A 26,997-nucleotide genomic window follows, 5' to 3' on the forward strand; every position below is an offset into this window, starting at 1 on the left:
GGATCTTAAACCCTGTATCTCACACTCCAATTAACTTGTCCCTTCACCATTCACCCCAGTGAAATCCTCCTGTCCTCATACTGATGTCATCTCCCATGTGGGATCAAAGTCCAGCCACCAGACATTTCTGGCAACATTCCAGGACTCCCGAGGCCCCCAGTTCTGAGAGACTGAGATCCCACATCTCCCCCTTCTGTTTGCACCAAAAGACCTTTTTTGCTTTTATGTGAAAACCCCCCAAAGTCCTTAGTTTCTTTTCATTTCTCTTCTGGGTCGTTTTTCGCAGCCCGAGTCTCGACTTCTGTCTGAGTACTCGTCTCTTTGTTTCTCGGATCAGCATTCTCGTGTTCTTGCGTCCGGAATGGCTTCACGTGCCGTGCCGACACCCACTTCAAACCTCGATCTGTGGAGATACAAGCGAAACCCTTTCCCCAAGTGATTAGTTTGAAAGGACCCTCTATTTGTCCGGTCTCTGGGTTCCTGATCAAAACTAAAGGATTTTCCCTTAGCTTTGCCTGTGTGTTGTTTAGAAAATGTCTCACGATCGGTGGATCACGTTCCGAGGATGAGCTATTTAGGAAATTCAGCACATACAGTGCCTTATTTAATTTCATGTGAGGTGTTGCCTCTGGCTCACCCCTTCTCTGTCTGTCCAGAAGGGATTTTAGGGTGTGATGTGTTCTCTCAATGATTGCCTGACCTGTGGGTGAATGCGGAATACCAAACGTGTGTCTGACACCCCATCTTTTCAGGAATCTGTCAAGCACCCTGCCTGTGTATGTTGGACCATTATCTGTTTTTATCTCCTGAGGCACACCTAATGCTGCAAATGCCTGCAGAAAGTGTCGGCAAGCATGGTCTGCTGTTTCCCCAGCATGTGCTGAAGCAAAGACTGCACCTGAGAATGTATCTACAGAAACATGAACATTTTTGAGCCTCCCAAAAGATGGGTATTTTGTGACATCAGCTTGCCACAACTGAAGACTTTGCAGCCCCCGCGGATTGATGGCCCCGGTGGAAGAAGGTGGCTGCACAAGCTGACAGTCTGGACAAGCACTAATGATCTCCCTCGCCTGACTCTTTGTGAGACGAAAGGACTCCATTAATGCTTGCGCATTCTGATGAAAGAACGCATGACTTAACCTTGCCTGCTCAAAAATGTCCGGCAGTGTTTGCAAAATGGGCATTGTCAACCTGTCCGCCCGAGCATTCCCTTCCGCCAAAAACCCCGGAAGTGTTGTGTGCGCTCTAATGTGTGTGATAAAATACTCTCTTTCCCTGCTCTCTAGCAGTGTTTTCAAGCTTGTCAGGTATGAGTATAAAACCTCATTACTGACTTCTTTCAAGAGCGAACCCTCCAATCTCTTGACCACACCCGCAACATATGCGGAATCTGTCACCAGATTGAGAGGCTGTTTGAACAACTGAAATGCTCGGACAACGGCTGCCAACTCCACAATTTGTGGAGAGCCCTGAACCATCCTCACGTCTGATTCCCAATCCCCTGTCGTTGAGTCTCTCCACGTGATCACTGACTTGTGTGTCTTCCCCGAGCCATCCGTGAACACGGTGATCCCGTCCAAAGGTTCTTCACTTATCTGTGGTTTTGCTCTATAGCATATTTGCGATTGCAGTATTCTGTGTTGGGGAAAGTGGATTGTGCAAGTTCCTGGGAACGCTAACAATGCGATTAACAGGTCTTTCGATTGTTGCATTGCCCAATCGAAGTAGTCTCGTTTCAGAGGTAACCTGATGACTGAGAATTCTCTTCCTGCCATTGTCAGCAGCCTTGTTCTCGCCTTTATGATGATTTGTGCTGCCATCTCCAGATCTGTGAGAATCGTTTTCGCGGGCCTGTGCGGTAGGAAAATCCACTCTATGATTATCAAAGAGTCCTTTTGTGATTCATCCCATTGGAAGATCAAACCATGGAACTGCGTTTTCTTCCCCAGCACTGCCAACTGAAAAGGCAACGATGGAACAAATCGATGTGCCTGCCTTTTCTGTATCGCGTCCGAGATTTTCTCCAACTCTTTTCTTGCTTCTGGTGTGAGTGTCCTGGGAGAACGAATGTCTGTGTCTCCTCTCAAGAGATCAAGCAGTGCTGGAATGTCCCTATTTGTGATTCCCAAAACTGGTCTCATCCAGTTGATTTCTCCCAAAAGCTGTTGCAAATCATGCAAATTGTTGACCTTTGTGCTGATCTCCACCTTTTGAGGCTTTATTGTTTTCTCTGAGATTTTCCACCCTAGATATTTCCAAGGTGCAACCTCTTGAATCTTTGAAATGCTGATTTCCAGACCTGCCTTTTGCACCTCTGCGATCACACAGTCACGAGCTTCTTGCAGCTCCTGTCGTGTTGATGCTGCAATGAGCAAATCATCCATGTAATGAATGATCTTTGCCTTCGGAAATTTCTTCCGTGCTGGTGCCAAAGCTCGCGCCACGTACCATTGACAGATCGTCGGAGAATTTTTCAGGCCTTGTGGAAGGCAGACCCAATGGTACCGCTGCAGAGGCGTTTCCCTGTTGATACTCGGGACTGAAAAGGCAAATCTCGGAGCATCATCTGGATGGAGTGGGATACTGAAAAAGCAATCCTTGAGGTCAATGACCACAAGCTGCCAATCTCTGGGAATCATCGAGACAGATGGAAGTCCCAATTGACGTGGCCCCATGTCTTCTATGACTTTGTTGATCTTCCTGAGGTCGTGTAACAACCTCCACTTGCCCGACAGCTTTTTCTTGATGACAAACACCGGAGAATTCCAAGGGCTGTCTGTTGGCTTGATGTGTCCCTTCTGCAATTGTTCTTGGACCAGGTCTTTCAAAGCACTCAATTTTTTCCGCTCAAGGGGCCACTGATCCACCCAAACTGGATCATCTGTTTTCCATGTCAGCTTCAGTGTGGCGAGTGCTGCAGTGACCCCTATTAAAAATCCATTTCGATCTTCGCGCCCCATTGTGCCAAAAGGTCCCGACCCCAGACTGTGATCGGCTTTTGAACGACAAAAGGACGAATGATCGCCGTCTTATCTCCTGGTCCCGTGACAACGACGGAATTCTCACTTTGCAGACACAGAGATACTCCCCCGATGCCTGAGAGAGAGCCCAATGTCGCGACCAAGCTCCAATTGCGTGGCCAAAAGATGTACGATATTACCGTTACATCCGCCCCTGTGTCGAGCATACCTCTGATCGATATTGTCCTGTCCCCACATGTCAATTGGCACGTGAGCGTGGGTCGGTCTCGACCTATGTGCTTCACCCATGTTGTATGTACTTCAACATGCTCTTTCATAGGGAGACCTTCTTCGTCGAAGATTGACATGACCTCTCCAACTGCATGTGGTGGCAATGCAAAGGCTCTCGCAACCACAGTATTTTCCGGCACAGTCAATGGTGGACGAAGCGCTCTTGCCAAAACTGTTAACTCTGTATTTTTATCTGCTGAGACAACTGTTGGATAGACAATGAGCCCAAGAATACTGCACTTATCTTGTCCAATTATCAAGAAATCTTGTTTCTTGTATGAGTCCCCGCGGATACCTGTTGGTATCTCCGCATGACTTTCATCTAGAAAGCACACTAGTTTTGAAGCTGCCAATGCACACTGTGCCCCTGGTGGGAGGAGGTCTGGGTCACTGTGGAATCGACTGAGGGTTTTGCTGAGGGTATCTGCTTGTCGCTCACTGATGACTGCCCTGTCTGTTCTTGTGACACCGCCAGTACTTGTGTCGGAGCGCGCTGGGGATTTCTCGTGCTCAATTTCCCGTTTCCCGGATGCGGCAACGGATTTCCTTCCACATCTGTCCGGGAATAACATTCTTTCACAGAGTGTCTTCCTCTTCCGCACCGTGCGCAAATTGGTCTTTCCGCTCTCTGGGCTGGCGTTGGTATATGTGTCCGTGGGCAATTCCTTTTCATGTGCCCAGACTCCCCACATCCGTAGCACTGTCCTCCTTGGGGTCTGTTCTTTTTCTGCATTGCCGCAAGAACTTTGTTGATATTTTCGTCCTGTTGATGGAGTAATTTCTCGAACATCTTCTCCAATGTCTTGTCCTCTGATTGCCCTTCTGAGCGTCCCTTTAGCTGTTTCTCCCATTCCTCTTTTAATTCATCCTTTACAATCGCTGCGACGTGCTGAGGCGTCCCCACCTTGCTGCATGCCTCCACCATCTCTGCCAAGGATGGCCGTCCTGGCATGGTGCTAATCACCCGTTGACAATCCGGGTTGGCATTGCCGAAAGCTAAATTTTCCAAGAGAGGCCTCTTCACTTCTTCTGTTGTCACCTGTCGATCCACGGCTTGCGTGAGTCGGTCGATGAATGACATGAATGGCTCTGTGGGACCTTGCCTGATGCAAGAGAACGGGACATCCGGAGCTCCTGTTGGCGTAATTTGCATGATTGCCAATCGCGCTGCTTCTTTGATGTCGCTTAACACTCTCCGTGGAAGCCGCGCTGCTTGTTCCCCTGGATTGTCATCTGGAGGATCCCCTGCTAATTGCCCTTCTGTGAGGTTCGCATTCGGCCCACCTTGGTATCTGTTCCGCAACTCAGCAAGATATTTTCTCCACCTTTTTTCCCAGATAAGACTCTGTGTGTCAGTGAGGATCATTGCCACAATACTTCGAATATCATATGGTGTGAGATCATACATAGAGAATGTCCCTCTTAATAGCTGTTTGAAGTATTGTGAGTTCAGCCCAAAAGTCTGAGCTGCCTTCCCTAAGTCTTTGAGTGTCTCATGACCCATCCTTTCCCACCTTGGATTCTGTCCCTGGGCATCATATGTCACTGGCATTGTCAAATCCCCTGATCCCGGGAATAAATGCTTTTCCTTTTCCAATGCCTTTCTGATTTGCCTCCAATCCATTGTCTTCACCGGCTCTTGAAACCCCTCTTCATCAGACTCCATTGGGATTTGCATGAATAATGGTGTTGTAGATGTCATCGGTGATTCATGGTGTCTCATTTTTCGCCTTGAGGTTTTTGGCCTTGCTCCTAAATCCGAAAAGGAAACTCGAGGATCCTGTTGATATTTCTTCTTTACTGTATCGAATGAATGCAAGAAGCTTTTTGCTGCTTCTGCTGCTGATAGCATCCATGTTGGGACACCTTCCGATGCTGTGATCCTTATGACATCTTCCCCTTGTAGCTGTTCTTCATCTGAGCTTTCATCATCTTCATGAAATCCCGAAGTGGATGGATAATCCCTTTGTCGTGTTAACATTGTCTTCTTCGAGGTGCTTTTCTTTTTATATATTGTTGGAAAAAATTGCTGCATTGTTGCAGTCTCGCCACGAGATGGCGGTGTGGCTCCGCCGAGCCGACTCGGCATGTCGTGCACTTCTGCCCTCCTGCCACTAGGTGGCGCTGTCACCGGCCTCCCTGGCTCGGATGACGGAGCAATCTCGACTGCCCCACTTCCTCTTCCTGCTCGGCGTCTCCCATGAAGGGAAGAGACTGGGACTCCGAGGGTCTGAACCAAAGGCGCCAGATCTGGAGACGGTGTGGAGCCCCGGGACGTAGAATCCCTAACACGGCCCCTCCTCACCCGCGACGTCACAGGGGACCGGGCTCGGGTCCGCGCACGTCCTACTCTCTGCGCATGCGTACTCTCCGAGCTACTTCCTGTGTCCCCCAAGCTGACGTCATCGTCTCCCCCCTGTTTCACCTCCGAGGTCCCCGCCCCTCGGTCTGTCCCAGAGTCCGACCCCTCCCCCTCTGTCGTTGTGTTCGCCTCTCCCGCCGGCACTCCCGCTCTCCCCGCGATTCGAGCTGACCGTCGCACCGGATCTGACGTCACAACCGCGCGCCTCCTGCGTCTCGCCGCGGCGGCTCTCTGAGCCTGCACATTTTCCCTCAGCCCGCCTTCCGCGCTCGCCGCCCCCGCGCCCGTGTGTGAGTCTACACCCCGGTTTTTGCGAGTTTCGCCCTCCGCGCGCGTCTCCTCATCTTCACCCGCGCTGCTCGCGTTTGCCGCCGCCGCGTCGCCGCTTTCGCCGCGAGCAGGCCCCCCCCCCGATCCCTTATCTTCCTTCTCCCCCCCTTCCGCTCCTGACTCCTCCACACTCTCTGGAGTTTCAGGACGCCCTTGGGGTTTGTTGCATTTTTTGATCGGGGGTTTTAATATTTTTTCCTGCTCTCTTTTTTCGAGAGCCCTTTCCCCCTGGCTTTTTAAAGCCAGAGCAATTTTTTTCCCGGAGCTTCTCCGCTCCGCCCCCTTCTCTGAGGGTACCGCAGCTTCTCGCTGCATTTCCAGTCTTTTAGACTGCACTGAAATACCTTGTAACATGATTCTTGCCGGCGAGAGTAGCTTTAACGCTGTCTCATCTTTTTTTGTTGCTAAAATATATAAATGCCTATTAATTTCTTGCCAAAACCCCACTTCGAACAGCAAACATGTCTCCGCAAGTGGATAATTAAGCCTTGCCCATAGTAACAGCTGTTTTAATTCTTTCTTTGGGATCCCTTCTGTATATAATTCTGCTACACTTTGTAAGGTGGATAAGATTTCCCGTTGTTCTTGGGAGAGTGAGGCCCCCATAATTTTATTTTGGCCTTCTTACCGAATCTGTCGTCAGAGTGGTCTGGAAGCCCTCAGTCTCCGTCCAGCAGGTCACGAGGGATGGATCAGAGGCGCCTTTCTGGTCCCAGTCCAGGCCGCTCTGCTACGAACTGTCTTCAGCAGAAGCTGAGAGATGTGATTCTCAGTGACTGCTGATTTTTGCAGCTTCTCCCGGCCGGTTTTTTCTTTTTCTTCTTTCTTTCTTCAGGCTTCCCTCCTCAGGAGTTATCAGTGCTGTCCTCTTGGCTCTTCAGCTCTTCAGGGCTTTTCCCCCCCCCGAAAGGTTTGGTGGGAGATAGCCCGCACAGCGGACGCCAGTTGTTGGATTTTGGTGCTGTTTAGATGGTCTGGGAAAAGCCCAAAGATGGCCTTGGGCCCCCGGGTTCGAAAGGACGAGAGGAAGCTTCAGATTTGTTCTCGGTCTCGGTGTTTATTAATTGCTTATCTAAAAGATTTTCTCTTGGCCTGACAGAGTTCTGCTCAGCAGTCAGCCATGGGCACACACTGAGAGCCCCTGGGGCGGTCGTCTATCTTTATACCCGGAGTTACGTATACAATATTTATCATTTTTCTCCAATACCCTCTACCCTTATTAACCAGTGTTCCCCTAGTAAGGTCCAATCCTGGAGTGCCAACATCACCACAGAAGATGGAGGCTTAGAGGAAGAAGAAGAAGGAGAAGGGCATGCCCCAATTCCTCCATCTTACCTCTCTAGACCCCCCTGTACAGGGATCTTAAACCCTGTATCTCACACTCCAATTAACTTGTCCCTTCACCATTCACCCCAGTGAAATCCTCCTGTCCTCATACTGATGTCATCTCCCATGTGGGATCAAAGTCCAGCCACCAGACATTTCTGGCAACATTCCAGGACTCCCGAGCCCCCCAGTTCTGAGAGACTGGGATCCCACACTTAGGTAATGAATTCTCAGTTCATCAAGGGGAGAGGAGTCCTTCACGTGACATAGGCTTCCCCAGGAATGTTGGACAATTTTGCTCAGACATAGCTTGAAGGAAAAAAAAAGGCCATGAAAATATACAGCTCATGGAAAAGTAAAAGGCAGCTGTAAGCAGCAAATTCTCAAGCCTGATCCTGTAAACAATAAAATTCTCAGGCACGTTTCTGTAAACAGCAAGAGTTCTCAGGCTTGTCTTCAATAACAAGTAAATATCTTGTCCTTGGATGGTTATGGGAAAGCAGAGTGACAAACATGGAGGCCTTGAGAACCGTTCATAACAGAATGAGAAAAACAAGTCTTGGTCTCAATAAAAAACCACAGGTATTGAAAACAAAAGGAGGGGTTGGTGCGTAATCTGTAACCAATGATGAGCTCGGGTTTTGCAATATGTATGAACTTAATTAACACGGTTATAAAATGTGCATGTTGGATCAATAAATCGGAGTTCAATGCTGATCAAACGATGGGTCGTCTCCCTTCGCTTTCTACACAGGAAACACCGCTGAAACCTCGTGTGTTTCCATGTCACTCGTGGCACCGCCTGGAGAACATCTGCCATTGTGACCTCTTCCTTCCATGTCCAGTGCTCTCACCACTGCACATGGACCAGAGCTGCTTCTAGGGTTGTCCTTTTAAGGATGCTTTGTCCTGTTCCAAAAAGGGCACAGTCTCACCTTTGGGACACCTGTGCCCCCCAAATTTCACCCCCTGGGGCCGAGGGGTACCAACACTGAACCCTCTTGGCTCTGAGCCATTGCCTCCCCCTGGATGCAGTCTCTGTGTCACAGGAAACATGGTTCTGTCCATGGCTACACAAGAAAAGTCCAGCTAAGGCCACTCCATCATCTCTTCCCACCTAAGATTATTCTCTACTCTCCTGACATCTTTCACTTGCCCAGACCTTCACACTTGCACATTTCCTTCCTCCATTTCATCTCTTATCTCTCTTCTAGGAAAGGTTAATGTTCTGCAAAGTTTTCCTTGTCCGAAAAAGGGTTAAAATCTCGGGCTCTGCCCATCCAAAGCTCCCACAGCTGCCGGACCCCTTCTTGCTGCATCCCCCCCGCCTTTCTCCGCCAGCCGGGCTGTGCTGCCAGCACAGGATATCAAATTTCACGGTGGCACAGGCGCTCTGTCTCTCTCTGTCTCCTGGGGGGGAGGTGTGGCTGCCCGATGCCTCTCGAGGCTCTTCCACCCTTCCATCCTCGGGCCAGGCCTCACCCAGCCCCAAACCAGCCAGGAGCTGGGCAGGGGAGGCCCGACCTGCTTCCCTCGCTGGAACCCAAGAGAGCTTCCCCCGGGAGTGCTCTGCTTTTTAACCCCTGAGTTCTCAGAGGCGTATCCAATGTCCCCAGTGGCCAAACCAGGTGCCTATACTCAAATTTGAACACCTATTGGCCTGACCACTTCATATCCCAGAAAACTAACTTCCTCTCAAACCACGACATCTATATAATCTCAGTCCAGTTTATCCCAGTCTGTAGGAACCCAGTCCACTTGATCTCAATCCATATTTGATCCCAGTCCATATTTAATCCCTGTCCATAGCTTATCCTAGTCCATATTTGATCCCAGTCCATAAAATCTGTCATATTTAATCCAGGCCATATTTGATCCCAGTCCAAAGTTGATCCCAGTCCTGATTTGATCCCAGTCCAGTTTATCCCAGTCCATAGTTGATTTTAGTCCATATTTGACCCCAGTCCATTTTTTGTCACAATTAATATTTGATCCCAGCCCGTATTTGATCTCGGTCTATACAAGCTCAGTCCAGTTTATCCTACACTGTAGGATTCATATCAATAATTGATCCCACTCCATATTTGACCCCAGTCCCTGTTTGATCCTAGTCCATATTTGATCCCAACCCCTATCTGATCCTAGTCCATATTTGATCCCAGTCCGTATTGCCCTGCACACATTCCAAAAGTCTGCAATTCCAGCTCCCAGCCAGGAAAAGATGTTCCTGTCCTTGAAGGGAAATGGAGCAAAATCCTACAGAGACATTTCCCCACCAGCCTTCAGGACTTCAGCTCCTGGGACTGGGAATTAAAATAATCATTGGGAAATAAAATAATAAATAATCAGGGGAGGGTCTGTGAGGACAGAGGGGTCATCTAAATCAGGGCAGGTGTCAATTAAATCAGGGGAACAGGAATTAAAACAGGGAAAGGGTAAATTAAATCAGGGGAGGGGTCACTTCAGGGGAGGGGTCAATTAAAAAAGGGAACGGTCAACTAAATCAGGGGAGGGTCTTTGGTGGTCACTGGGGCAATAAATCAGGGGAGGGTATTGAGAGGTCCCAGAGGCAATTAAATATAGGGAGGGTCTCTGGTGGTGCCTGGGTCCAGGGAGACACTGAGAGAGAAACAGAGACAGCAAAGAGAGGCAGGAGAGAAAAGGGGACACCAAGACAATGAGCTGAGAAGGTGGCACTCTGCAAACAGAACTGCAACAGACTGAACATGAACAGGAGAGAAATCAGTAAGTCTCAGTTTTATTTGCTGTCAAATACATCCCACACACCCAGCCCCACACAATCTCCATCCCACCACTCTAATTGAGATCCCACAACTCTAAATCACCTCCCAGCCTCATGTCAGCCTGATGGCTGCGGAATCGAGTGAGGTTGGCACAGGATTCAGTTTTCTGAGGTGGGTTTGAGCTCTTTTTGGGGTAAGATTGAGCTGTTTTCACTGGGATTTGAGTGGTTTGGAGGTGACAGATCCATCCCTCTTGGCTATTGCAATGGAAAGAGATGGAGAATAGAAAAAAATTAACATGAAATTAGAAGTAGAAGCAGCCAGGTGTGTTCTCAACATGGATCACAGGGAATGTGGCTCACCAGGGCTGTGCCCAAAGTGCCTCCTCAAGTGGGGGATGAAGCTGGAGCAGCGCACGAAGCTCTGCCCGCACTCGGGGCACTCGCAGGGCTTCCCTTAGTGGTGCCTCCGTTGTTGTTGGGTCAAGTGAGAGCTGTGTGAGAAGCTCTTCCCACACTGGGGACACTCGTAGGGCCTCTCCCCTGTGTGGATGCGCCGGTGGGTGATGAGGTTGCAGTTGTGCTTGAATCCCTTCCCGCAGTCGGGGCATTGGAAGGGCCTCTCCTCTCTGTGAATCCGATAGTGCCGGAGGAGATGGGAGCTGCTCTTAAACCCCGTCCTGCATTTATCACACTCGTAGGGCCGGTCCCCTGTGTGGATGCGCTGGTGGGTGATGAGGTGGGAGTTGCGCGTGAATCCCTTCCCGCAGTCGGGGCATTGGAAGGGCCTCTCCTCTCTGTGAATCCGACAGTGCTGGAGCAGATGGGTGCTGGTCTTAAACCTCTTCCCACACTTGGAACACTCATGGGGCCTCTCCCCAGTGTGGGTCCTCTGGTGCTGGATCAGTCTGGACCTCTGGCTGAAGCACATCCCACACTCGGAGCACTTGTACGGCCGCTCCCCAGTGTGGATCGTTTGGTGCACAATCAGGCTGGAGCTCCAGCTGAAACTCTTCCCACACTCCCCACACTCGTAGGGCTGTTCCCCAGTGTGGATCCTCTGGTGCCTGATCAGGTGGGAGCTCTCTCTGAAGCTCTTCCCACACTTCTCACACTCGTAGGGCCGTTCCCCAGTGTGGATCCTCTGGTGCATAATCAGGTCGCAGTTCCACCTGAAGCTCTTCCCACACTCCACACACATGTGGGGCTTCTCCCCATCATGGAGCTGCTCATGGAGCACCAGCTCCGAGCTCTGGCTCCATCTCCAGCTGCCTTCCCGGCCCAGGCTGGCTCTTTCCCCCTCAGATCCCCGCCGGCTGCGTTTGCAGCCCTTCCTCGTGCGGCATCTGCGGGGCTTTTCCGCCCCGTTGGCTTCCTGCGCCGTGGAGCCGCTCAAAACGGCCTCTTCCACCAGGTTCTGCCATGGGCATTTGTCCTCCCTGCCCTCCATGCTCAGCTCCTGCTCTGGGGGAGGAAGGACAAGGACAGGATGGGATTTGCCTCCGTGCCACAGGCAAGGGCAAGGAGATCCCCCCCAGGGCTGAGCTGCAGCCGGGGCCGTGCTGGGCTGGGAGATGGAGCAGCACAGAGGGGAAAGGGGCACTGACTTCCTCCTCACCTGCCTCAGTGTCCCGGGGCATCTTCCTCTTCCTTGCAGCATCCCTGGGGTTGGCAATGGGAAATCCTGGTTTGGAGAAAACAAGGGATGAGCGCGTTTGTAGGAGGGTCGGGGGGCAGGACGGTCGGGACGGACGGAGACGAGAGAGCTCTGCAGCCAGGTCGTGGAACTTGCACTTTATTGCAAAGGGCCTGGCTGCAGGGCCCTGCTTGGAGCTGCCAGGCACAGCTCGGAGCAGGCCCGAGAGAAGAGAGGGGTAGAGAGGGTGAGAGGGTAAGAGAGTAAGAGAGCAAAAGCAAAGTGAGAGTAAGGTTCCCATTACAATACCATAAATCTTCTTCCATGTTGAATATTCTATTTCTCATTAACCAATCTAGTACAAGATACAAATCCTATAGCATTTACATACAGCCTGAAAAAATCATTAGATCACCATACTGTGTTACATTTTAAACCCTAAAATCTCGTCTTTGGACCCCTTCTGCTGAGCTAGTGGGGTCTGCTCTGAACCTTGGATCTCTCTGCAAGCAGAGGCAATTTTTTCATCAAAAGGGGATTACCTTCAGTCGGGCCACACCATTGTTTTCCAGTTATTCACTAACTGAGGTATCTCAAAGCTTGCTTTCATTTCAATCTTCCTTATACTTTCTATGTTCTCAAAGTCTTTTGCCAGACAATCACATTTATAAGGCTTTCCTGTTTCATCTCCCCCAACACACACTGAGTTTGAAGGTGCCTCTGCCCAAGTCCATCTCTGGAATCACTGGCCACCTGGGCTCCAGAAAAACCTCCCAAACACCCAGATTCAGCCCTGAAAAAGCCTCCCAGGGGTTCCTCGTCCCTGGTTCCTCCCCTCTGCTGTTCAGGGAGTTCCCCCCGTCCCAGCTGCTGGGGGTCACGCTTGGATTGGGGGTCCCCCTTGTGCCCAGTGCCCGCCCTGCCCAGGCTGCTGGCAGTCCCAGCAATCCCAAAAGCTCCCCCTGCTTCGCTCTCCCCATTTCGGGATGGCGGGGCTGTTGGGACTCCCGGGCTCCCTTCTCCCCTCATTCTCTGCTCTGGGCTGCAGCGGCTCCAAGGAGTCCCCCCTGCCCCTCTCCAGGCTCTTGAGGCTCCCGCCAATGGCGGCGCTCCCCCCTCTCTGGGCTCCCCACTTTGGGCTCCTGGGGGACACAGGGCTCTGCTCCTCCAGGCTGCCTCTGCCGGCAGCCGCCACCGCCACCCCCCGATGTCCCCCCAAGGGGCCTTTTCCGCTCAGCCTTGGACTGCTTCATTCTCCAAACATCCCCCAAAAGACCCAACCCAGACACACCCCGGGATATCCGGGGCGAGCTCCCCCTCCCCGCTCACCGGCGCGATTGGGGAGGAGATGATCACACAGGTCGGGGCTGCAAATTCAGGCAGGGATCGATGGTGTGGTTCCCTCAGCTCAGCCTTGATCCGCCTTTGTCCCTCCTCTTCCTCCCACTCCTCCCCTTCCACCCCCCCTCATCCTCCTCCTCTGTCTTATCTCCACTTCCTCCTTCCCTTTATCATTGCCCTTCCCGGCCTCCTCCTCCTCCCCCAGCAGCAGCCACACCCTCGCTGCCCCGTTCCCGCAGCCCTCGCAGCCGCGGCAGGAGTGGGGATGGAGCCGGGACAGGTCGGGATGGGCAGCGCGGGGCTCTCGGCTGCTCCCAGCCGCTGCGGGCGGGGAGAACCCGGCCCGGGCTAAAGGAGAGGCAAACTGGGCAAACTGGGGGCACATCACAAAGCTAAGGATGCAGTAGAAGATGGAGATAAAAGAGTTATGTTAATATTAACTCCAAAGGAGGAAAAGCTGGAAATTCCAAAGTTTAGGGAAGCCTAGAGAAAAGAATTAAACAAGATAGGAAGTGAAAAAGATAAATCAGGGAAATGGAAACTTCTTGAAGGAAGACAATTTCACAATAAAATGTGCTTACTAGGAAAATATTAGAAGACAGGCATGAGAAAACACACTGGGGTACTCAAGCTTTGGGTGATCGTTTTTTAAGGAACTACGGCTGCACTGGGATTTTTGGAGTAGCAAAGCCAGTAACTGAAAGATATTTAATTTACCAAAGGAGAAATAAAAACGTGAAGACAAAAACATTTGGAGGTCATGAGTTAGCTGGTTGACCATTTCATAGTATCTATGCAGATGTTTAGATCCATTAGCCTCTGGATTTATTTGTAAAAAAAATCCCATTTAACGTAGAAGAAAGAGAATATGCCACATGTTAGACAGGAGATTTTAGAAGAATAAAAATCTTTAAAGTATCAGAAACACCAGAGGGACCAAAAAAAAAAAAAAGGGGGAAATGAAAGGGAGGGGAAGAAGAGGAAAAATCAGAAAGAGAATGGGATCCTCTGCAGGTCTTGCCCCCTCCGTTCGCGGCCCAGGCGCCTGTCCCGGGTCCCGGCGCGCTGCCCGCCTCAGCTCCGCCTGCCCCGGTTTCCATCCCAGGTGCGGCCTCACTGCCCAGGGCAGCTCCACCTGCCCCGCCGCTGTCGCTCAATTTGTGTGCCCTGCTCCCACTGCCTGGCCTGCGGCCGCTCTGCCGGCCATGCTGGGCAAGATGGGGCTTGCTCTGTCCCGCCGCCTGCTCCGAGGTCACCGCGCCCACCGCACCCAGGGCGGGTCCCAGCCATCCCATCCCCGGCTGCCCTGCCCGTGCCACCTGCGCTGGGCACCGCCGCTGCTGCCGGGCTCTCCCACCTGCCTTTGCTCTGCCGGCAGCTGCCGGATCAGCCGCCATCAGCCATGTGGGGGCTACCCACGCTCTGCCTCGGGCTCCACGGGAAGATCCCTCTCTGCCGATTCCGGCAGCAGACCCTGCCCACACTCCCACCGAGCCTTGGCGGGATATCCTCCCCTGACCCCGTCCTGCTCTGAGTAACCTCCCCTTGGTAACCACAGCTCCGGCTGTTCAGGGAAACTCTCTCTCTCTCTACAGGAAGCATCTTATCAAAACACTAGGAGCTCAGTTAAAAGGCAGCCCTCTCCAAATTCTTTCTCAAAACACAGGAGAAAGGCTATAGAAGGTAAAAAAGTGAAAGAGTTAGATGAAGGGATTGCTCTATTTCCGTTCAGAGAGGTTCCCATGGGAGGGATGCGCTGCCCTGCCCCGCGGGAGCCACCAGCACCCCTGCCGGCCGTGCCCGGAACTGCACCCAAGGGGAAAGCGCCGCAGCCCAAAGGCCGGGACTGGGTCCGGGCTCTGTTTGCTGTCAGTGCCGCAGCTGTTGGTGTTTGTTTGCTTTATTACACACACAAGTAAAGAACTGGTATTCCCATTCCCATATCTTTGCCTGAGAGCCCCTTGATTTCACTGGTCTAGAAATGAAGACGGAGGGGGTTTGCATTCTCCATTCCAAGAGAGGCTTTTTCTGCCTTCCCGAGCAGACACCTCTCTTGTAAAGCAAGACAAGCACCCACAGGCACTGAGGGGGGCTGCAGGAGGGGCACAAGGAGGCCCTGCAGCACTTGGGCACAAAGGCACAGCAGGTGAATGCAAGAAGGGAGCAGCAAAAGGCCAAGCTGAAGGCAAAGGCCAGGGCACAGTTCCTACAGCCCCTGAGGGATCAACCCCAGGGCCCAAGGGGGCCCCAGCACCCAGGGCACGGGCTCGGCCACAAGCACCTGGCAGAGGCATTGCCCTCCTCACCAGGGGAGAGCCCACCCAAACAGCCCCTGGCAAGGAAACAGGGCTCCAGCTGCAGGGCACAAGGCCACTGCAAGCACAGACAGCAGCACCCTCAGGACCAGCAAGTCCACCCCTTGATGGACATGGATTGGCAGGGCTGTCACAGCTCCCATCACATCAGGGACCCTCCACACTGGAGCCCTTGAGAACATTCAGGGTGGGTCTGCATTGAGAGGAGGCATTTCCTGATGGACACAGGGGCCTCTCAATCCACTCTGAATCTTCGACATATGGGGAAGGAAAATGCTAAAAATATGTTTGATTAGTGAGGAGGTAAGTGGGAAAGACGCGTGGTTTTGTTCAACCACTATTGCTACATCTGGGAGAGGGATTTGAAATGCATGAATTTTTACTTGGTCCTAATTGTTATCATGATTCACTGGGAAGGGATTTGATCACTAAACTTGGAATGCAAATTAATATTATAAAAGGTGATGCAGAGGCCGGTTCTATTGTACCTTTGTGTCAAATGTCTGGCAAGGCCTATGCTGAAGTGAACCCTGAAGTTCGGCAGTCCCAGGGAAAGAGGGAAAATTAGATATGGAGCCTCTCCAAAGTACTCTGAACAAACCAGGACAAGTAATGTCTAAGAGCAACACCCTGTTCCAGGGGAGGGAAGGAAGGGGAATCAGACACAGTGCAGGTCACCGCCCCATGCTCAGCTCAACCCGCACAGCTGTGGGTGCTTGTGAGAGCCTGGCACTGAAATGCCCTGAGCAGGAAGGCTTCAATATCTTCTGCTGACACCATGGCACCTAACAGGGGGGCAAAAGCAATTCTCACTGCTTCAGCAACCACTGGAGCAGATATCAAGGCATGTTCTCCCACAGGAAGCTGGGCTGGCACACAGCCTGCCCTGGCACTTTGCTGCTGCCAACACCCAGCCAGGACATCGGCTCCTGCCTAAGGAGTGCCAAGCAGCACCACTGGTGGCCAAGGGGCCCATGCCAAGTGTCCCTGAGGCCACAAACAGCCGCCAGCACAGCTCAACACGGGGGGACCCCTCAGCCTGGCCTCAAGGGCTCTGAAGCCCCGCAGATTTGCACTTCCCGCCTGCAGCAGGAGGATGGGAGGCCGCCCCTGAGCCTGCCCTGAAGGCAACGCAGCAGCAGCCAGGGCTCCACAGCGGGCCAAGCCCCTGCGCCTGCCCACAGATCCTTGGCTGGAATCCTCTGCAATCCTGGCCACCCTCCTCTGCCATCTCCAGCCACTGGGGCCAAGCCTTGCTGCCACTGCTGCAGCTTCAGCGCTGGCTGGGCCTGCACTGCCACAGCTGCTGGGGAACACCACGGCACAATTCCACTCTGGGGCTCACTGACACCCACACTCTGGGCTGCCTGCCATTGCACTGCTGCAAAATGTACTCAGTTTGTTCCTTTTAAATCTTCTTTCTCTGCTCTGGCTTGGTTTGTCTTTGCCTTTGTGAAAGCAATTTTAAAGGTTTTATTTAAGGGGTATTACACCACTCAACAGAGATGAGTTCAACATCTCAACAGATTGGGAACAGTCCAAAAGACACCTACAGAGATAACGACCAGCAACAAAACCAGAAGAGATTTAAAGGTCACGCTTTAACTCATAAACAGTTAACAGAATACTCTTTAAAAACAAGAAAAAAAAAGGCATCAAAAAAAAGCAAGGGAAGGTGGGTGGGAAAGGAACAGGGGAGTCATCAGATTACTGCCCGGGAAGAGAAGCTTTGGTTCTAGTCAGGCTGGAGAGGAGCTTTAGAAATGCAAATGAACACTGCTGGGCAAAGCCTGGACAATGCACCTGGGTCTCTAGCCCGGGACAGGAATTGGGCTGATTCCCTCTGCCCCTCACCCCAAGCTCTGCCTGCTGGCACTGATGGAATTTGCACAGCTCAAGGCAGAGCCCAGGGGGAGGATATCTGACCCTGCAACACAAACGGGTGAAGCTGCAACGGGAAACAGCACATGGAAAATGTTGGGAAAACTTCACTATAAATAAATGGGGGGGAATCATCCCTCTGCCCACTCCAACATGTGCTGTCAATGTCTATTCTATATACGGTATATTAGAGCACTGGGGTGTTTCTGCTACTCCAACTTCAGCGAAATCAGCTGGGAATCCAAGTTTAAATTGATGTTTAAATTACAGAAAATCAGCCATTGATGCAGCCCTGGCTCTTCAGGCAGTGCAAACAATTGCAAAAACATAAACGTCTACCAGAACAAATCCTACAACACCATGGACCAGCCCCTGGGAACCCGAACCAATTCATATCAGGAGCCACAGAACCCATTTCTCATTTCAATGGCATCATTAGATTACAAGCTGTCCTTGCAATAACCAACCAGACAGCTCCAGCTCCTGACCTTCCTGCTGAGCAATCCACTTAAATGAGGAACACAACACTTAACCATGAGATGGGATCAGATCATCTTTTAGCAGACAAAGGAGGAGTTTGCTGAAAATTAAATGAATCAAACTGCTGTTGGCAAAGAGATGACAAAGTAAAAGCGGTGAAAAAAAAAACCAACGGAAACAAAAAAGCAGTTCATGTATTGGTCCAAATGTGGAAAGGATGGGAAGGGGACATGGTTTCGTGGGTCCCTGACAGACCTTGGGTTAAACGAATGTTGTTTCTCCTCTGACGTGCTACAGCAACTCTCATCTTTTTACCATGCTCCACACCTTGAGAATGCAGCTCATTCAGCAGCGGAGTGAGGGCATGCAGGTGGCAGCCAGGCCTCCTGATCCAGAAACGGCTACAGAAGGACAGGGAATGAGGGCACTGCGAATAATCCCAAAACCAAACAACTCTCAGTAGGAAAAAAAAAAAAAAAAAAAAAAAGGGAAAGAAAAAAAAAATCACTGAGTGAATCTGCCTAGAGATTGGGTCAGGGATTCGTACATAAGGAAGGGAAAAAACATCAGTTTCAAAAACTATTACTAATTTACATGGACCGCCGATCAGACAAAGTCCCGCTGAATTCCTGAACTTCCAGAAGAACAAAGACTTAACAGAGCAGTGAATATCGGCTGTTCTACAGAAGTCGGGGTGCACATTACGAGGACATGCAGTTACCGGATCGGGAGGTCTGAACCTTCCAAGTACCTCAGCCAGTGCGCAAAGGGAGAGGGAGATGAGGCCGGGAAAATGAGGATAAAAAGGAGGCTGCGAACTACAACAATGGCAGAGACCGCACGGCAAATGCCCCACGGCCTCTCCCTCTGCTCAGCAATAAAGTCACTTTTACAGGACTCCTCTGTCTCCTCTGCGCACAGAAACCTCCGGCCACGGGAATTTCCCCGCACAGCCCCGGGCACGGGGCAGCCCCCTCTGTCCCAGCCACAGCAACCGGGCCGAGCCAGCGCTGCTCCGCCAGCGGCTCCTGCCGAGGCAGCGGCCGCAAGGAGACCGCGGGCAGCCGCTCCCGCAGCGCCCTCACGCCAGCGGCAACACGGGTCGGACACGGCACTACGAACCCGCCCGAGCCCCCTGCCGCCCCCGAGGCCCGCAGCCAGCCCCGAGCCCCCGCACAACCCAGCGCGGCTCCCACCTGCGCTGCGGCCGCCTCCGAGCTCCGCCGCCGCCTCACCGCGCTCCGGCCGCTGCCGCCCCTCACGGGACCGCACACACGCTCCGACAATGGCGCCGCTGCCCAGCCACGGCCGCCCTCAGCCCGCCACCGAGACCCTGCTCCGCCCCGCTCCCACCAATCAACGCGCCACAACCACGACTGACGGCACCATCGCCCAATCCCAGCCAGGGGCGGGCTCTGCACACGGCACAGCCCCTCCCCGCGCTCTCAGGGCCCCCCGGGCTGCGTGAGGGCAGAGCCGGAGCTGAGGAACAGCCCTGGAACGGGCCCGGGCCCGAGGGGTTTTGAGCTGAAAACACAAACAAACTTCTCCGCACCTCCCGCCACGGCTTTCCCGGCACTGCGGTTCCGGTGGCTCCGGCTCAGCGGGAAGCCCTGGAGCCTCACTTCTCCTCCCTCTAATTAGGAGCATCAGGGCATCGCTTTGATTTCCCCCAAAAAGGGAAAACCGCCCCAAAGCCCTGTGGATGAGTGGGGGAGGGGAGAGATTTCTGACAGAGAACTCCAAAAACTCAGAGGAGGATCATGATAAGTGTGCTAAATAGGTATGATTCGTGCTGACAAAATTGAAACAGTAATTAATATTGATACAGTAATTAATATTTGGCAATAATAAAACAGTTAACAGGTGTAATGCCAAGAAAGAAAGGGGAGGAGGGGTTCCATTCCCCCCCCCTTTCCTGCAGATGTTCAAGGCAGGAAACAGCAAGAGATAACAGTTACTAAAAATTAACAGAAAGAAAGGAAAATCTGGTGGGGTCCCAGGAAAATGCTAGTTATTAGAGATTTGTTGTTTTGACACTTAAATATAATATTATATGTTAGTTTTGGCGTACATTATACTGGCTTGGTGCACATGTGTAACCCAAGGGTGAATTAAAGGACATCGAGGAAGAGGAGAGGCCTTCATCAGTTACGACATCCAAAGACGGGTGTGACCACCAAAGCGAGTGGTGGAGCATGCGCGGTAAAGGTGGTGATGAGGGCAGAGGTAGAAGTGCGATGATTTGAAAATGGGAGGAGATGGCATTGACACATGGCACAACAGGGGGAATTTTCCCTTGGCAAGCTCCTACGTGAGGTGGCAGGGGTCCAAGGGCCCTGCTCTCCGTACCCCTCGCTGTTTGGTTTTTTTTGCTTATGCGCTATTATTGGAACCAAATTATCCCTTATTTTAACCAAATTACATTGTCAATATTTCAAGTGTGTCCGATTTTATATATTCTAAGCTATTCAATGAAAATTGCTGCTACCTTTAATAGTGTTTGGTTTTGTTGATGATGGGATAATTGGGCAAATATAACACCACTCTTCTCCCTCTCTCAGGCCTACTCCAGCTGTGCCTGGCAGCTCCAAGCAGGGCCCTGCACCCAGGCCCTTTGCAATAAACCCCAAGTTCCATGACCTGGCTTCAGAGAACCCGTCTCTCTCCATCCCGACCATCCTTCCCTTGTTGTCCTACAAAAATAGCCCAAAAAAACCCAAAATTGCAGCCAGAGATCACAAAATTATTCCAAAATACCCAAAAAAATCCCCAAACTTCGGTCAGGGACCATGAAATTACCCCAAAATGGCAAAAATCTGGTGAGGAACCCCAAAATGACCCAAAATAACCCCAAATTCCAGTCAGGTATCCCAAAATATCCCAAAATCAGGGCAGGCACCCCAAAATCTGGTCAGAAGACCAAACTTACCCCAAAAACACGGGTAAATACTCCAAAATCCCATCAGAGACTCCTAAATTACCCCAAATCCTCCTAGAATCCAGTCAGGGACCCCAATATTACCAGAAAATACCCCAAAATCCAGCCAGGGAGCCCAAAATTCCCCAAATGCCCCAAAATCCATTCGGGGACCCCAAAATAACCCCAAATCACCCCTAATCCAGTCAGGGACCCACAAAATCCACTCGGGGATATCCAAAATTCCCTCAGGATGCCCCAAATCTCGTCGAAAACTCCCCAAATCCTCCCAAACCCACTCAGAATGCCCCCAAATGCCCTCACAACCTCCATACTACCCTCAGTACCCCACGTCCCCCGCAGGGCTCCCATATCCTCCTTAGGACCCTTGAAAATCTCCTCAGAATCCCCCCAGATTTCCTCATGAGTTCTCTATATCCCCTCAAGACCCCCCCAGATCTCCTCAGAACCCCACAAACCCCCTCAGGACACCTAATTCTCCCCCGGGGACCCTCCACATCCCCTCACCACGTCCCAAACCCCCTCACAACCCCTCAGCCCCCTCACATCCCCCCAAACCCCCTCAGGACCCCCCAAATACCCTCAGGATCTTCAGTTCTCCCTCTTACCCCCTCACATCCCCTCACATCCCCCCAAACCCCCTCAGGATCCCCCAAATATCCTCACGACCCCCAGTTCTCCCTCTCGATCTCCCCAAACGCCCTCAGAACACCCCACATCCCCTCAGGACCCCCAGTTCTCCCTCAGTCCCTCCCAGTCCTTTCATAACCCCTCCAAACCCCCCCTCATCGCCCCTCCCCCTTTCCCCGCTCCCAGTGCTGACCGCGGTCGCTGTCGCCCATTGCGCGCTGCCGGGGGGGGTCCCGGGGCTCCCTCGGCGCCCGCAAATTCCCGCCCCGCCCCCTCCCCAACGGCGGCCTCAGCCCCGCTCCTCCGCCGCTGGGCCCCACGGGGACCACAATGCCCACAATGCACCGCGGATTCGCCGGAAGCAGCTGCCGACGCCAAAGCCATGGGAATTTCTGCCAGTACTTCTGGCCGGCGCGGCTTCTGATTGGTCCGCGCCGCCTTTGGGGCTTCTCGCCAGAGGTCTCGCGAGAGAAGCACCGCGGCCCTGTTTGTTGAGGGCAACTCTGTGGGCGCCTCAGAGCGCTCCGCGTTCCCTCGTAAATCCAGCCGGGAACGGCGGAATTAATCCGCCTAGAAATGGTGGGATGGAACCAAAATCCCCTGGGGATGGAGCCTAAATCCCCTTCTACTGAGCCTAAATCCCCTGGGATTCAACCAAAACGGCCAAATCCAGGCGCTTTCCATGGATAGGGACGGTACTCGAAAGGGCGGGCGGTGACGTCACCTCGCCCAACCCCTTTTCCGGCCCCTCCTGAGGGGGCTCCGCCTTTTCCCGGCGCCGACCCCGGGGCCTGTTCTGGGCCGGGACCGGAGCTGGTGCCGGGGCTCCTTCGGCAGCGGAGCGTCCCCAAGGTGTCCCCAGTGAGCATGGAGCCCCATAGAGGTGCGACGGGAGGGGGGAAAACGTGGGGTGCTGAAAGAGGGAGAGGATACCGGGGCGGGTGGGGAGGTGGCAGAGGGGACAGCAGTGAGGGCAGGAGGGTGCCAGGCGCTACCAGGGACGTGGCAGGGGTGGCAGCGGTAACAAGGGAGGGACAGACGGGCAGCAGAGCCCTCCAGGGAGGGGCAAAAAGGGCCCTTCGGGGGCAGGGGGCCACCCCAGGAGGCCGTAAGTGCCACCAGGTCCCTGACACCTTCCTTTTTCCCTCCCCAGCTGTCCCCGGCCCTGCTGCAGCCACAGGTAACCGTGGTGGCCACCCTGGGTGAGCTGCTGGGCACGCTGAGCAGTCAGGACGAGATGATGCAGCCCTGGTCCCCATGGTCCCTGTACTGGGACCTGGAGTTCTTCACCAGGGAGCTCTGGGTCACCCTGCACCGCATTGATAACGCCTGGTGGCCCCAAGATGTCACCTCCGACGATGATAGCCCTTTCAACGCCCTGAGGCAGACCCTGGCCGCCTACAAGAGCACCCCAGGGACCACCTTGTTACCTGTGGGATTGGCGGTTGGTGAGTGGCTGTGGTCGGTGTCTGCGCTTGTGAACAGCTGGGTCCGGCTGGCCAGGGCAGCCACCAAGCTCCGCAAGGCCTGCAGGGATTTGGCCACCAAGGCGGCCGACAGGGTGGCCACCGCTGCCACCCAGGCCAGGGAGCTGCAGGACAAGGCTGCACGTTATGGGACAGCTCAGGAAAACATGGTGGAGCTGGGTCAGGCCCTGGGCAGGGAGGAGGGGGCCGAGGTGGTGGCCGGGCATGGAGCCCAGGTGAGGAGAGAGGCCAGGGTGGCTGCCAGTGAGGCAACAAGGGCCACCATGGTGAGACAGCGGCTGGAGGCGGCCCTGGGGCTGCTGGAGCGCTTGGTGGCCGTGTGTGACGAAGCCACTGCGTTCCCCCGGGAGCTGCAGCCCCTGCTCTGGGATACTAAGGCTGCCCTGGAAGGGACAAATGAGGCATCCCCTGATGTCCCCAAGGACTTGGTGGCCAAGGTGGCCGTGGCTGAGTGGCTGTGGGAGGCCAACGCCCGCCTGGTCAAGGATCACCTGGTGGGGACACTTCAGGACATCATCGACTTCTGTTTTGCTGATGGTCCTGTCAGCCTCAGTGCCTGTGAAGTGGCTGAGCGGTGCCAAAGAGCCCTCGAGGACATCCCAAGGCTCCTTCGACCCCCGGAGCCTCCCCAAGGTGTCCCCAAGGTGTCAGCAGTGAGCATGGAACCACAAGAGGTGCAACATGGGGGAGCGGTGGGGGACAGAGAGTACACTGGGGGGACAGGGGGGCTGGTGGGGGGTGGCAGTAGGGACAAGACGCTGACAAGGGGATGGAGGGGCAAAGGGGACCCCTCGGGGGCACAGGGGCCACTGCAGGAGGCCGCAAGTGCCACCAGGTCCCTGTCACCTGTCCTGTCCCCTCCACAGCTGCAGGTGCTGGTGGCCGTGGTGGCCACCCTGGGCGAGCTGCTGGCCACCATGACTGGGCCACACAGCGACAAGTCCCCAAACTCTTTACATGAGGACCTGAAGAACTTCACCCGGAGCCTTCATGCAATCCTGAACCACAGCAATGTCGCCTCCCTGGGCCACCCTGGTGTCGCCTCCCTGGGCCGGGCCCTGGCCACCCTCGGGGCCACCCCTGGGACCACCTGGGCCAATGGGAGAGCCGCGGCCAAGGCCTGGCAAGAGTTGGTGGCCAGGCTCGTGGACCGCTGGGACTGGATGTCCAGGGAGGCCACCAAGCTCCGTGACAACCACAGGAAGGTAATCGCGAACCAGCAGCTGATGGTGGCCCTGGACAAGGAGGAAGTGGCCGGGGAAATGGCTACATACAATGCCCAGGTGGCGGCAGCCACCAATGAGGCCATGGGAGAGGCTGTGGTGGCCACCAGGAGGGGACATTGGGCACTGGTGGCCCTGGGGCTGCTGCAGCGCTTGGTGGCCACGTGTGACAGAGCCACCTTGTTCTACTGGAACATGGAGTGGCGGCTCAGGGACATCGAGCCCATCCTGAAGGGGACAAACGAGGTGTCCCCTGATGTCCTCCAGGCCTTGGTAGCCAAAGTGGCCAAGTTTGAGTGGCTGTGGGGGGCCAGCACCCGCCTGGCCAAGGATCACCTGCTGAGGACACCTGGGGTCATCGACAACATCCTCTTGAGTCCCTATGATGGTTGTGGTGGCCCCGGTGGCCCTGGCAGCTGCACAGTGGCCAAGCAGTGCCAAAAAGCCATCGAGGACATCCCGAGGCTGCTGCAGGAAAGTTTCACATGGGAGCACTGACATCATCAGGGACATCACTGCTGTCACCTGTGCCCTCCCTGTGCAGTATTTGAGACAGATTTGGGGAGCAGAGGAATTTTCTAGGAATTTTCAATGATACTGTCCCAAATCCTGATGGGAATTCCTGGGGTGACATCACTGGGGACACTCTGGGGACACTCAGGGACACTCTGGGGACAGTCAGGGACAGGGGACAGGGGTGAATGGGTCCCCTCAGCAGCTTCCAGCTTTCCACTGTGCCTGCAGCACAGCCGGGTCATAAATGCCAATTTAATAATTGCCTTTTGCACTCTTGTATTGCCTTTTACACATTGTTATTGATCACCAGCAATTTGATACAGTGTTTGATACCAATATCGATTATCGTTGATTCATTGTAGCTGCTGGTTGGTGCAATATAATCTCTTAGTTCATGTGTGCACCATACAGCCTATTAATAATTAAATAAATAAATGAATAATTGAATAAATAAATGAATGAATGAATAAATATATAAATGCCCTCTGTATGAATCACACCGGGCTGATCTGAAGTCTGTGTCAGACACATCACTTGACCATTGTCACTGCCATATTTTCTGAAAAAATCCTCTTTGCCCAGGATTCTTCTCCTGGGAAGGCGAGAAGCCTCAGAGAAAAAAAGAAAATAATTATCTGATTTGCTACTCCTGTGCTTTGCTGCTTTGGGATGTGGTTGGAGATTGTTTATGCAACATGTGAATTGTTTTTACTTAATGACCAATCACCATCCAACTCTGTCGGGACTCTGGAAGGAGTCACAAGTTTTTATTATTCATTCTTGTTAAGCCTTCTGTCTGTATCCTTTCTCTATTCTTTAGTAGAGTTTTAGTATAGCATTCTGTAATATAAAATAATAGCATAAAATAATAAATTAACCTTCTAAGAACATGGAGTCAGATTCTCAGTTCCTAGTTCATCCTGGGGACCCAGCAAATACCACAGACCCCACTGAGGGACGAGTGGTCAATAAATCCACCTCAATGTTCCTGGAGGGGAGCACAGCCAGGGAGCTGTTTCAAGGCGCTTTCACTGAGATATTTCCCCTTGGAAACCCTGGGTGGGATGCAAATACACCCAAGCAGGTGGCAAAATTAAAATGATATCAAAGTCTCATGGAATGTGGGTTAAAACATGGGGTCTCTAAAGCTGTAAATTAGTCAAAGTTTTACCCAGTGAGGCAAAATTATGATGAATCACCCACTGATTTTTGAACAGGTGAAGAGATCTGCCATCAAATATACTGATCTAGATCCTGAATCAGTTGATGGTAAAGCACACCTGGTTTTGTTTTGTGTGGGTCAGGCTTCAAAAGACATAAGGAAAGATAAAGGGAGTTGAAGACATGGATAAACTGCTGGAGGTGGCCTGGAAGGTGTTTTGAGACAGGGGCCCAACTGAAAGAGTTAATCCCAGCCCAGCAAGAAGGCAACTCGGGAAAAGTCACCCAAGAAAGCTTCCCCTGTGGAGAAGGCTCAGAGTGCATCCTGTAAGAAATGGGGGCATTGGAAAAAGGACTGTCCAGTGCTGAAAGAAAAATCATCAGTCCCTGTTGTAGCAGCAGTCCCCAGCGGGGAATAATGAGCATTGACTCCATGATTGCAGCAGGCTGTCCAATCCCTTTGTTATACCATCCTTTACCACTAAGAACAACCCATGGCCCTTGCCTGACAGTCACAACACACACGCGGATCCAATTGGTCAATCAAGCCAAACAACCATCACCAGTGGCCAGTTGTTCTGGTTTGAAAGCAAAACCAGTGAGAGACTCCAAGTCAGAAATAAGAGTTTTTACAAAAGGGGAAAACCCCCAAAATACATGAAACACAAAAGAAAAAGATATATAAATGTATAATGCACATAATAATGTATATAAAAGATATATAGATGTATAGATATATTGATATATATAAAATACAGAATGAAACCTTACACACAGATCTCACTTAAAATTAGGTCTCTTTGTGGTACACAAGGGGTTTCCCCGTCCTTCTGCATTACCCACCCAGAGTAACCAGGTCCTTGAGCAAAAACATTGGTGCCCTACCTTGGGCGCCAAAATTATGTTCTGGTTTGAAAGCAAAAGCAGTGAGAGACTCCAAGTCAGAAATACAATTTATTAGGAAAAGGGAAAAAAACTCCAAAAGACATGCAATAATAAAAAATAAAACTACTGACAGAGTCAGAATATATCCTGACACCCTGCTGGTTAGGGCAGTGGTAACAGTTCAGATGAAACGGTCTTGTTGAAGTGGTGATCCTGTAGAAAAGATCTGGCAGCTCTTGTCCTCTGGAAACCAGTGGGTAAGGGCTGCCTGTTCTGTCCCAAAGCCCAGGTTGTATCCAGGTAGGGATGCTGAGCTCCTCCCCCCTGGGTGGAGCATCTCCCAATGGGCTGATACCGTTCTGAGTCATGATTGGTCCTTGATTGCCCATCAAACAGAAATGGCTCCTGGAGGGAGTTACCTCTGAGTCATGGGGCAAGACATTGAGGGGCCCATTAACAGGAGATAAGGAAAAAACAATGCCTCTG

The 26,997-nt window shown here is 52.5% G+C and overlaps 1 pseudogene; it reads right to left on the reverse strand.

Annotated features, from left to right (window-relative positions):
* The window catches only part of LOC128945560 (uncharacterized), a 1,627,138-nt pseudogene that overhangs the window by 910,848 nt on the left and 689,293 nt on the right, over positions 1–26,997 (reverse strand).

Source organism: Melozone crissalis, unplaced genomic scaffold, assembly GCF_028551555.1.
Source record: "Melozone crissalis strain CALT ecotype California unplaced genomic scaffold, PUWL_Pcris_2 ptg000066l_1, whole genome shotgun sequence".
Taxonomy (NCBI): domain Eukaryota; kingdom Metazoa; phylum Chordata; class Aves; order Passeriformes; family Passerellidae; genus Melozone; species Melozone crissalis.